This window comes from Nestor notabilis, unplaced genomic scaffold (assembly GCF_000696875.1).
Source record: "Nestor notabilis isolate BGI_N333 unplaced genomic scaffold, ASM69687v1 scaffold23626, whole genome shotgun sequence".
Taxonomy (NCBI): Eukaryota; Metazoa; Chordata; class Aves; order Psittaciformes; family Psittacidae; genus Nestor; species Nestor notabilis.
In genome coordinates, this window is record NW_009932756.1 from 35,550 (window position 1) to 47,323 (window position 11,774).

General features: G+C 42.0%; 1 protein-coding gene across 1 annotated transcript in view; it reads left to right on the plus strand.

Moving 5' to 3' along the window:
* DCX (doublecortin) overlaps positions 1-11,774 on the plus strand; it is a 54,397-nt gene that overhangs the window by 26,760 nt on the left and 15,863 nt on the right. The window lies entirely within an intron of this gene.

Here is an 11,774-nt window from a genome sequence, read left to right on the forward strand (position 1 = left end):
GTTATGCAAACAAAGGATCAGGCTGTAAGACAGGACTTCCCAGATTTCCACTTACATCCTGAAGAGAAAAAACCAAACAACAAACACTAACCTAAATCCCACATCTAGTAGCCAGAATAACCTAAAACCCCACATTATCTTATGAGTCAATGCCAGAGTCAGAACTCAGCTGAGTAAAAACTGTGGCTTAATACAGCACACCAGACGAGGAGTGGCTGGGTCTGCGGTTCGAACCAGACCAGGTGACTAGGGAAAATGGACAGCATGCTTCTCAGTGAAACTTCCTACATGTAACTCAGCTTGGGTAACAGCATTTAATGCATTCCTAGGTATTACAAACAAGTCAAAAGCAGTTGCAGAGCACAATACACCACTCATTATCTACAACTGATTTTCCTCTGGGCAGCCATAGTTTTCCCTTTTATCCAAGAAAACTGCCTCGGAACCAAAGCAATACAATGGTGTGGATTATGTGTTCTCCTGAGGAAAGAAACAAAATATTTAGCCTGGACTATAAAGGAAAGAGTATCCAGTTTTTAACATTCCTTTGGTGTGTTTGAGTTCGAGACAGCGGAGCAAAAGCAAAACGGTTGTTAAATCAGTCTGGTGCGCATGTAGCATGGTTAATCTGATGTTCCAAGAACTCCCTGCACCAGCATGCTAATTGTCAGGATATGATTTCTTAATTTCTTTTAAAGGATGTTCATGTGTTGCCTTATTTGGTCACAGATGCTTTACTGCCTCTTGGTCCAGAGACAAAAATAAGGGAAAGAAAAGGGTGCTTGGTTTAGTACAGTGACATTTTAGGGAACTCCAGCACCACATTCCCTGTGGAAATACACATTCTGGACTGAACAGTATTTCTTCAGAGATGCTAATGAAAATATAGCACTGGTCTTGTAACAATTACCTCTCGCCACATACTCCTGCTATCCCGTGCTTCAGCAATGCTGTGTTTCTGTAGTTCTTATGGAACCCCGCTGGAATTGCAGACATTCAGTGTTTCCTGAAATCCTCAGCCCGCACTGTCTTCACTAGATGTTTATTAGAGGGCTGGAGCAGATTGAAAACATACCACTGTGGGTATAGAGAAGATCTCCACAGGAGAGGCTGGTAGTGCTGGATTACCTGTCAAAACTGATCTGAGATGAAAGGGGAAGGGAGCAAAGGGAAGCTATAAAACATTGGAGGGGAAAAAATAAAAACACAGAGTTTTAGAAGAGCTGTCAGTCTAATCAAGGAGTGAAGTCAGATTGATGCTTTGTGTCATTCTTTTGACTTCAGGAAGTTTGTACCAAGAGGCTCATGTGCCAAGACAGGTTTGGTCCTTCTGTTAACTTTTCATAACTCTGTGTTCAGTCTTTCTGCAGTGCCTACACAGGAGTTTGTGTCTGAGCAGCATTCCCACCAGGAACAGCCACCAGGGTTTGTTCTTGGCATCCCCACCAGTGTCTAAAAACCCAAACCAACCCACAACAAATTGAACAGAACAGCCACATCTTTTAACTGATGTTAAGGTATCAGCTTTGCTGAACCTAACGAAGGGTTCTTTAACATCCTTTTGTTTTAACCGAAGTTGCAAAGTTACTGATCTCCACAGTCACAATGAGGACTCAGAACTGGTGCTTTGACCCAAGGTTACAACCCAGGGTTGTTGGGTGTGTAAGTGAGATCAGAAGCTGACTTAAAATCTACAAGTAACAAGAAATAATTTCCTTTCTGCAGAAGTGAGGATCACAGGAATGGTTGAGGGAGGAAAGAACCTATCATATCTACCCCTGCAAAGGTGATGATGACCACTGCAAGGTGCTGTCTGTGCTCATTATTGCCTCACACCAGCATGCCTTTGGGAATGAATAGCTCAGTCCCATTCCTGTTAGTGTCAGTGGCACAGAGACAAGCCCTGCATGGGTAAATGCCAGGCTTGTGCTCTTCACACCAGCAAAAAGGATCCATGTATCATGGAAATGACATAGTCCAGAGGGTTGAGGGCTGGGGAAGAGGTGGAGAGTGAAGGATGGGTGAAGAGCTGACAAATTCATGCAGCAATGGAGAAAGGAGGAAAAAATCCAGATGTGCTATTTCTGTGATTCAAGTAAGAAAAACAATATCCACTTATCCCAGAGACAGTGCAGAAGGGGAATGTAAATGTGTACAACCCTCTGCAGCTGGCTGATCTGTGAGCTTGGATAGTCGCCTCTGCACCCATACGCGTGGAATTTGCCATTTCGTAGACTTTGGGGAAGAAACAGATACAGTTCTACTTGTAAATCACTGGCTGTCTCCTGTTTCTCTTATCATATATCTCTTGGGGGAATCTCATAGCAATTAGTTTCTAATTGCTTCAGTAGTCTACAACTCATTTTGTGCGAAAAGCCATCCAAGTATAATGGTTCTTGCATGTTTCACAGAAGCAGAAATGAATTGCATCATAATTTTTAAAACCCCTTTTCATTCCCCTTCTTCCATCACACAACACTTGCTATTTCAAACAGAAAGGTGAAGTATTAAAAAGGACTTTATTTTGATTTGTAAATCAGGTACTCTTCTGCCACTGCTAATGGCAAAACTTCACCCTGCGGTGCCAGACTGTGTCAGAATGATACTTCCAAAGCTAGTGTGGACCCTTTAATACCTCTCCCAGGTGCTATTTAGTTGAGGCAAGAAGGCTTTAACCTTCTGCCTTTCGGAATCCCCCCCAGTAAATCAACTGCATCTTGGGATCATCTCCAAATGAAATTTGCTTGCTACTCAGCAGCCAGGAGACGTGATGGGATTATAAAACAGGACCGTTTTTCACTGCAGAAATGCTTGAACTCACTCCAGACAATTATGCAGCCTGCCATTTTACACATACTCTATTTCAGTGCTCCTGCATCAATTATTCCATTAACATTACTGCATACTGAGCTCAAACTTGTCATAGATCCTGTGGATGTGGAAGGGATGGGATGTATTTCAAATGAAAAGAGAAAGAAAGAAAAACAAAGGGGGGAAAAAAGGCATTTTCATGTGAGAGGCGTTGGGACATTCATTTCAGCAGCCTCACTGCATGCTCTGGACAAAGTATTTTTATCTCACAGCCTGCTTAACATTGGTAATTTCCACCCTAATATGGTTTAGCTCAGGACATAATGCTGAATTTGCCATTATTTCGTTAGCTGTCAGCTGCATTCAAAAGACCTGTTAATGAGAAAAAAGTTAATAGCTTTATTCAAAGATGAACAGAAATTAGGGTGAAAACAAAATGGTTCTGATAGGGAGGGCATTTGCATTTGCTGTAAATTCAGGGTATCTCCCCAAACACCAAGACTTATAATTAAGGCAGAAATGTTAACTCCCTGAAAGAACAGCTTGATGGCGATTGTTACGTTCCTTTCGATTGGATGCAGCATCTGTTACAGTTTAATTTTTAAAGGACACCATTTTTAATTCCCATTAATCTCCACAATTAACAGTGTAATAAAGAGCCTTGCAAAATTTAACTAGTCAAAACGCCTTTAGAGAATACTTTAGCAATTGAGCAACAGCTTTGATGCTATGAGTGGGGTGACATGCGAGGCCAGTGTTAATTAGGAACAGAACCAGTTGCATCTTCTCATCGTCCTCAAGAATTAGGCTGACTTGGATCCATAGGCTGCAAATGAAGATGGTTTGTTCATCATCAGGTTTGGAGGTGTGTATTGGGAAGGATGACTTTGAAGGCTGAATACTTCATACTGGTGTCTGTTTTCCATTAAAGTTGATAGCATGAAGTATAAAAGTTAGCTTTTTGACATCCCCTTTGATGAGAAAGTGCTATGGATCTTGCAGATGTTGAACAAAACAGAGGGGACCTGTACAAAATATGAGCTCAGTGACACATCCAAGGATTAATTATTACAAGAAGTATCTGTAGATATGACAAAAATAGCAGAGATGTTTGAAAGGCTGTGTAGCTGGAGACCTAGACCCTGCATATAACAAGTGCAGGCTGAGACACAAATATGTGCATAAGCCGCATTGATAGAATAGTCTTGTCTGGTCAGAAAAAGGTTTTAATTACAACTGAGTGCATCCTCCCCAGGAATAACTGTGATAATATATTGCTATAATCCTCATTAACATATGCTGTCTACCACAGACACCAAGGAAGACAAGGCTATCTGTAGCGAAGTGTGTTAGCGTGCTGCTGTGCAGGGCAGACACAGCCAGCCTGAAACATGCTGCCTTCAGAGTCAGTGGTGATGCCTGACTTCAAGTGAAGCGCCCTCGAGCTCTCCTGGTGCACTAATAATAATGGCAGGTCTGACTCTGAGTTTTCCCTGGGACTTATTATTTTGGAAGGTAGTTACTGATGTCAGCAGCACCCAGGACAATGTTGGGTAACTACACATCTTCGAGAGAGGCTGCGTCAGTGAGTAAAACCCATCCACTTGTTCAGTGGAAACCAAATCTGTTCATACTTAGTATAATTTCCTTTGCCACTCTGATTATCAAAGACAGAATTTCCTCTGTTATGTCTCTTTACACCACATCACAAAGAGGCTGTAGGAACAAATCCTGCTCTTTCGTGCAACTGTCATTTTGCCAGAACTTAATTCTTCCCAAAAGCATGTTGCTTTCTCTTTCATGAAGCTATGCACAACAGGATCAGCAACACATACAGGTTTTAGGAGCTTGTTGATGGAAATCCCATTAACTGGAAATTCCAGCCCATTGGCACTTCAGCCTGACCTTAAGTAGGTTGATAGGCTCCCTGTGCTCCTACTTTCAAGCTTCCCGTTTCCAGCAGTGTTGCTTGACCTTGACTGTATAGTCACACGTCTTCCAAAGTTTCTGATGCTCTTTCATAGTTCATAGCTACTGTTTCCTCTCAAGAGTGATAGGGGGGGATGATTAGGAAGAATGGTTTGACAGTTCTCCAATTCTTTAGTGCTACCTGGTTTAGGGCAATTTGTGCTGGAAATCTTTCATATCTGTCACCTAGAGTTTCTGGTGCTGCAGTTTTCTGACTGGAGAAAGGTTAATGTTTTATATACTGGGACTGATGGCTGTGCTTCTTATGTCCCCAAACTGCACAGCATGTTTTTCCTCAGCCTTATACCCTCATGAATGCAAGAGCAGCCTTTCTTCTAGGAAAAAAGAATCAACAGCCCGAGTATCTGTTTCATAGTCCCCTCCATATGTGTAGGGGGATAACAAACTAACCTTTCTCCCAGAGGCTAATTGGATTTCACACAGTTTGGAAGCACTACTATTTCACCAGATATATTAAATTCAGCTTTAACATTCCTACTGGGTTTCTTGGCTATTGACCTTCCTCCCCTCCCTTGCTTTTTATTCTGTTCTGTTTCAAACTTAGCCATTTCCAATACTTAAATAAAGAGGCTTCTTGTGCTGCAGCCCTTCTGACAGCAGAGTTTCTTCATGCATGAAGTCTTATGAGCTGCTGTGCACAAACGTGCATAAATATTTCTTATTCCACTTAAATAAGCAACAGAAATGCTTATTATAGAAATAATGCATATTGGTCAGAAGCTGGTGTCCCTACTCTGGTTTCATCCCATTATAACAAAATAGTCCAAGTGGACACAAAGCACTTGGAATCAACCTTCTGTAGTTCTACAGCCTAATTGAAAGGATCTGCATTTTTCAGCAATAAAAAGGTGTGAAAATTCCCTCTTGCATCAAAGAAAGCTTTGATCCTGCTGACTTGCCTGGAATTTTCTCTTCTGAAGATGAGAAATCTGTACAGAAGAGTGGAATTGCTTGTTTCAATCAAACTATGTGACATACATGTAAGCTGTGGCTCTCCAGGAATACAAGAAAAGGTTGAGATCCCTGAATAATGTTCTAAAGAATGGAAATCTCATGTTTCTATTGAGAGGTCAAATTATGGGCCCTGAAACCTAGATGACAGAGATGATTTCTCCTACTTTTCATGATGGATCACTGCAAACACAGTAATAAGGGGACAGCACAACCATGGTCTTCCCAGGTTTCCATGTGGATGTTTGGTGACGCAGGGGAGCAGAGGTGGAAGAGCAGATGACAGAGTTCCCCCTCTGCACTGCTGGGCAGCTCAGAAAAGGGATCCCCAAAGTGTAATTGCAGTAATCCTATGGCATGGGCTGGGCATGCAGGAGTGCTCCTGATCCATTTCGGAATGTCGACATCTCTGCTTTTTCTGCTCGTCTTTCTATTGCTGATCCATTTTAAGCAGTATCTGTTCCAAAAAGTGGATAAATAATTCTCTTTCTGTGAATGCAAATGTGGAATATATTGAGTGGGTGTGTGCATACTTTAAAGAAATAATTGAATCCAAACATCTCTTCTTTTTAAATGCAGGAAACCAGAATCTAATAAAATGTAAATCAATTCAGTGTTTGCTTTGGGCTTGCAGTATCAGACTGTTAAGAAAAAAATGTATTAAGTGCTGTGCATTCCAATATCAACATCTTTATTTTCCATCCTGTCCCTTTAACCCCTGAAGTCTTCTGAAATCTTTTTCTTTCTGGCCATGTGGTGAAGAGCTTGTCCATTTAAAGCAGTTCATTTAAAGCCTGCTCTGTATGTTCCTTTATTCCTGGTACTCACTCTGGTGCGTGACCTTGCTGAATCTTCCTGTGGACAAGGCTGCGTTTGCTTTCTGTACCGTGCTTTATTGATTGCAAACACCCAACTGATGGATTGTAAAGCACAGTTGCCTTTGTGATTTAGGACTTTGGCTTCTCAGAATAGCTGAAATAAACATACCGCTGCCAGTTTGACTTGGGGTACAAGTGCTGGAATATAAGTAAGTCCATCAGATTTCTGGTTTGAGTTAAAGCAGAGTTTAAACAGATTTTAGTCCATTCTCAGCTTGGTTAACTCTCAGTGCCTGTCTAGCTGCTAGTCTGACTTCCTTAGCTCCATCTAGCTTGCAGTGCTGGAAGAGAAAGGACATGAGCAGGCATCTAAAAATACGTTAATTGTCTTTAGCTAACAGATGGTTGGATGTCTTCAATTCTACAGCATTTATCAGAGCAACTTAGAAAATGAGAGTGTGTCTTAACTCAGTTCTGCTCTGGACAGGCTTTACGTGTGTATGGCGTGCAAATTATCCCTGTAGTCTTTTCGGCTTAAAGAAGTTGTCTCTGAAGGCTATTTCCCCCCTGTTCTAAATTCTGGAAGCCTACAAGCTGAAGAAGTATGATGATGTAAAGAGAGCAAATGGACATCTCTTTTCTTTGAGCATAACCATTAGATCTGCAGAAACCTAGGGAGCAGTTGGAAGCGACCTATGTACTGGGATTGCTTTCTCTTCCGTTATGTCAATTCTTAAAGAGAAGGGATATTACAGAGAGAACACTTAGCAAAATCATTGTGACTATGAGAGGGAGGAGCAGAGGGAGAAGCCCTGCACTGGCCCTCACTGATCCAAAGACTTCCACAGAGTCAAGCAGTTGGTTAAAGGCGACATCCCCAAGATGGAAGATGTTTATGGTGATGTCATTCCAAATCTCCTTTGCCAGACCCCTGCTGGCTGTTTAGGCAGAGGTCTTTCCTCATTCCATGACATAATGTAAAGTCTGGAAGCAGGACTGTGTACATAAATCACAGTTCTGAATGAAGCGTCTGATCATTTATCATTCAGACTCCCCTGGCTCCATCAGCTGAAAATAGGAACTTCTAATAAAGCCACTCCTCTGTAAGGTGAAAAGACAGTTCAGTCAGCCCTCCTGGCGAGTTATTCCTCTTCAGGGACATGCTCTGTCATCTTCTTGCCAAACAGTGGTGGCCAAGCCAGGCTACTGGAGCCTCTTGCTGAAGTGGCAGCCACAGGAGCTACAGAGCTCGATCCAGCAGTGAAACAACCAAAATGTGGCTGGAGCCTGTGTTACTGCTGTGACAATGTTCACGCTTGCAGAGAGTGACAGTGGGGGCAAGCTGTCAGCCATGCGGGCACGGCGAGCTCCATCACTCTGCAGATGGGAAAGGAACAAAAGGAGCTGGTTAATCCTAACACCCGTTTAAAGCACGGGAGGATCTGCATGGATAGGTGATTCTGACTAAGATTTAAGTCTTCAGGCTTTTGATTTCTGATTCCTTGTAGTTATTTATTAGTGAATTACACTTTTTAAATGCTGCTGCTGCCTCCTGGAGGATGGTACAAATGGCCAGTTATTCACAGCTGGGCAGGCATATACCCTGCATGTTTACTGCTCCTTTTCCAGGTGAATTCCCAACACCTGTAGCATAACAAATAATTTCAGCAGACTGTGCACTCACATCCAGAGAGATGCTTGAGGCAAGCTCCATTTTGTCAAAACCCTGAAAAATGCTTAGTTCTACAACTGCTGTATTAAACTGAACAAGAAGCATCTCTCAGAAGGCCCTACCTTTCCTTTCTGCAATTAAAATTGCTGCAGCAGATGCTAATAGACTGTCACTGCTGAAATCTGCCCTAGAAAATCCCAGCTATATTGTCCTCTCAGGGAAGGTTTTTCTCATATAAGCAGAGAAGGATTTCATTTAACAAGAGAAGAAACCACGCTTTATGAAAACCCAAGGAATTGCAAACAGTTTTGTACTCCATAAAATCTCTGTTAATCTCCACCAACTTCTATTTCCCTCATAATAGATCATAAAGTTTGGGAAAAAATCAAACCTTGACATAAAGAAAAATGTTAGTATCAAATCTATTAGAAAGAATTGCTTTGTGAGAAGTCCATTCGTGCCTTATCGACCGGAGTGTGAAGATTTAACTTCCTTCACTGGAATTGCTTAAGCTACAGGAAATGGAGAGGAAACATTTCATGCAGTATGATCCTTTTTAAATCTATGTTGTCTTCTTAATCCCAAATTTCAAATTAAATCGTATCCTCCTTTAAACAATGGCATGCACATAGAATCATAGAATAGTCAGGGTTGGAAAGGACCTTAAGATCATTTAGTTCCAACCCCCCTGCCATGAGCAGGGACACCTCACACTAAGCCATGTTACCTAAGACTCCATCCAGCCTGGCCTTGAACACTGCCGGGGATGGAGCATTCACAACTTGTATCTTGGAAATCAGTGCTATTTATCTTTGTCTACTTTAATTATATACATGAGTTTCATTTTTGTTAGAAAGAAAAAAGGTTGTAGACTTAAAAATGGAAAAAGACAAAATCTGACTAATTTGATGGTTTCCAGTGTCATTGCTAAGGGAGCATGACAACCATCACCAAGAAAATCACCATTTTCAGGCAGGTCCTTGCACTAGCTGGCTACTATCAGCTTTTCTTTTGTGCTTTCATAAATGTATAGCTAAAAGCAAAATGCACCATTTAAAAACATTGATCTTCAGGCTATCAGCTGGGGTGAAGATTTGTTGATGTAAAGTTTCTTTCAGGGTTTTCATGGTGTTCCAGACTCATTATTGGATAGAATTAGAATAGTAGTTGAAGTAAAAGCAGAACATACACTTTCAGGACAGTCCTGACTGCTTGGGGGGAGACTTATGCTAGTTTTAATTAATTTTTTTAATTGAGAAAACCTGAGAAAAAAGGACTTTTGAAGAAGGAACCTAAGAAGAATTATAAGGTTACTCAGGAGTCACTAAAACCCCCTAAAACAATTAATGCGGGTTAGAGGTTTGGTTTTGCTTGTCAAGAACATCCCTGAAATGTTCCATACATAAGATAAGGTCTCGAACCAGGCATCATAGAAACATAGAATCATAGAATAGTCAGGGTTGGAAAGGACTTAAGATCATTTGGTTCCAACCCCCTGCCACGGGCAGGGACACCTCACACTAAACCCTGCCACCCAAGACTCCGTACCCCAGCAGAGCAGCCCACAATCCTGCTTCCCAGCTTGTATCCTCTTTAGCTTCACATCCCTCAGGAATGAGCATCTCCAGGGCTTTCTCCTTGTGTTTTCCTTTGTCTACACACTGCTTAGGCAAGCTGGCTCTGGTGCTGCAAGATCCAGCACTTAAGTCCCATGTTTTCACAAAGGAAGTTTACTCCAGCAAGTTCATGTAGGCAGCAATACATACAGGGCATGTTTCAGGGACACGCAGTAATGATCCAGGACTGAAGTTTAATAAACAAAAGGTAAATAGAAAATACCACACACGTGGTGACCATGAGCAGCACAGCTAAAACTGCATAACATTGTATTGTCTGAAGTTTGCAATGTTTTCCACTGTTTAATGAGAGTGGGGTTGCGTTTTGGCTGTCTTTTCTGCTATCTTAATAGTGGAAATTACAGCAGGAAACGAAAGGGAACAAATAAAACAAATAGAGCAGTTATTGTTTCCTGAATATCAGGAGCTCAGCAAGGAGATAATCTGATTTCTTTACCAGCCCCAGTGCTCATCCAGCCAACTCTTCATAATTATAAAATACACATAATAATAACCTACTATCTGAAGGGACAAGAATGCAGCAAAGTGAATTCCAAGTATCTCTGCTTAACATGTAATGAGGTTTCTAGCCTTGTGCATGCTGATAGTTTTCCATCACATTTGGACCCTCAATCTGAAGGCTTTCATGGTGGCCTGGACTTTCTTTTTGCTTGTGGTGGTTGTGGGGAGTTCATGGACAGAATATACACTTTGATTTACAACCTGCAGACAAGAAAGGCACTTATAGGTTCTGTCGGATTTCATCTAAAAGGCTGGGAAATGTTTGAACCCTTATGTGGTGACCTAGCTTTGCACAGTGTTCAACCGTGCAGTGGTTTCTGTAGTGAAGGGTGAGCTAAGCAGCACATGAGTTTGTGCCATGGCGTAAGTATAGTACTTAGCATGCAGATGGGAACCAGTGTATTTTGCCAAGCCCAATCATTTGCAAATGAATTGGTGCCAGCATCCTCAGGGGGAGGACTGTAATACCAAGTGCTGGTTTGAAATGTCATCTTTTCCGTGGGAGAATTCTCTATAGGTAACATGTTAATGATTTTCAACCTAATTTTAGGCAAACGGAATCTGGAATTCACTGAAGTTTGCAAAGATAATTCTACCTTTGGTCAAAGCTATAGCAGATTTCAGCTTGCTCGGTTTTGAAAGTCATGCTGATGTGAAAAGCAAGCTTTTTGCTAATGTTTGGCATCCTAACCAGAGCTGGCACTCTCAGGCAGTGCTTTAATTATACATTATATTATCCAGTGTGAAATACTGAGCTTTATTAAGATATCCAAAAGCCTTCTTTATAGTTGATTCATTAGAGCTTGAAATGAATTTTTCACAGTCCAGCTCAAAGAGATCAGTAGATATGGAAATTCAGCTCTACGTTTCCCCACAGTTACTCCATTCCCTTGCAATGCATCTACCCTCTGTTAAGACCACAGTGTCCAGACATGCCAAAACACTGGGCGTCAGCTGTCAGCCTCATACCTCCGTTATAAATGTCAGTGCCAACCTTGTGCACATCTCCCCTCTCTGGCTTCCCATGGCATGGGCAGCCGGTGCTTTACCATCCCATTTCTGGGTGGCAAAAGCAGGAAGAAGGAGACACAACATCCGGAGTAAATCTGTGGATTTAAATGATGCTTGGGTAGGAGGGGCATCCAGTGATAACTTTGGGCCTCTCCCTCAATGGTCAGATAAACCTTTGGCCTTTAAAACCTATCATCCTGAGGCATGCTCAGGAAGAGTCACATTCCCCCACCTATGCTGGACCCAGCAGCTCTTTGCCTTTTTAGTGGTTCTTTGAGTTTTTAAGCTTTGTTGGTACTAAGATACTCATCAACATGGAACAGGGTGCCCAGAGAAGCTGTGGCTGCCCCATCCCTGCCAGCGGTCAAGGCCAGGTTGGGCACA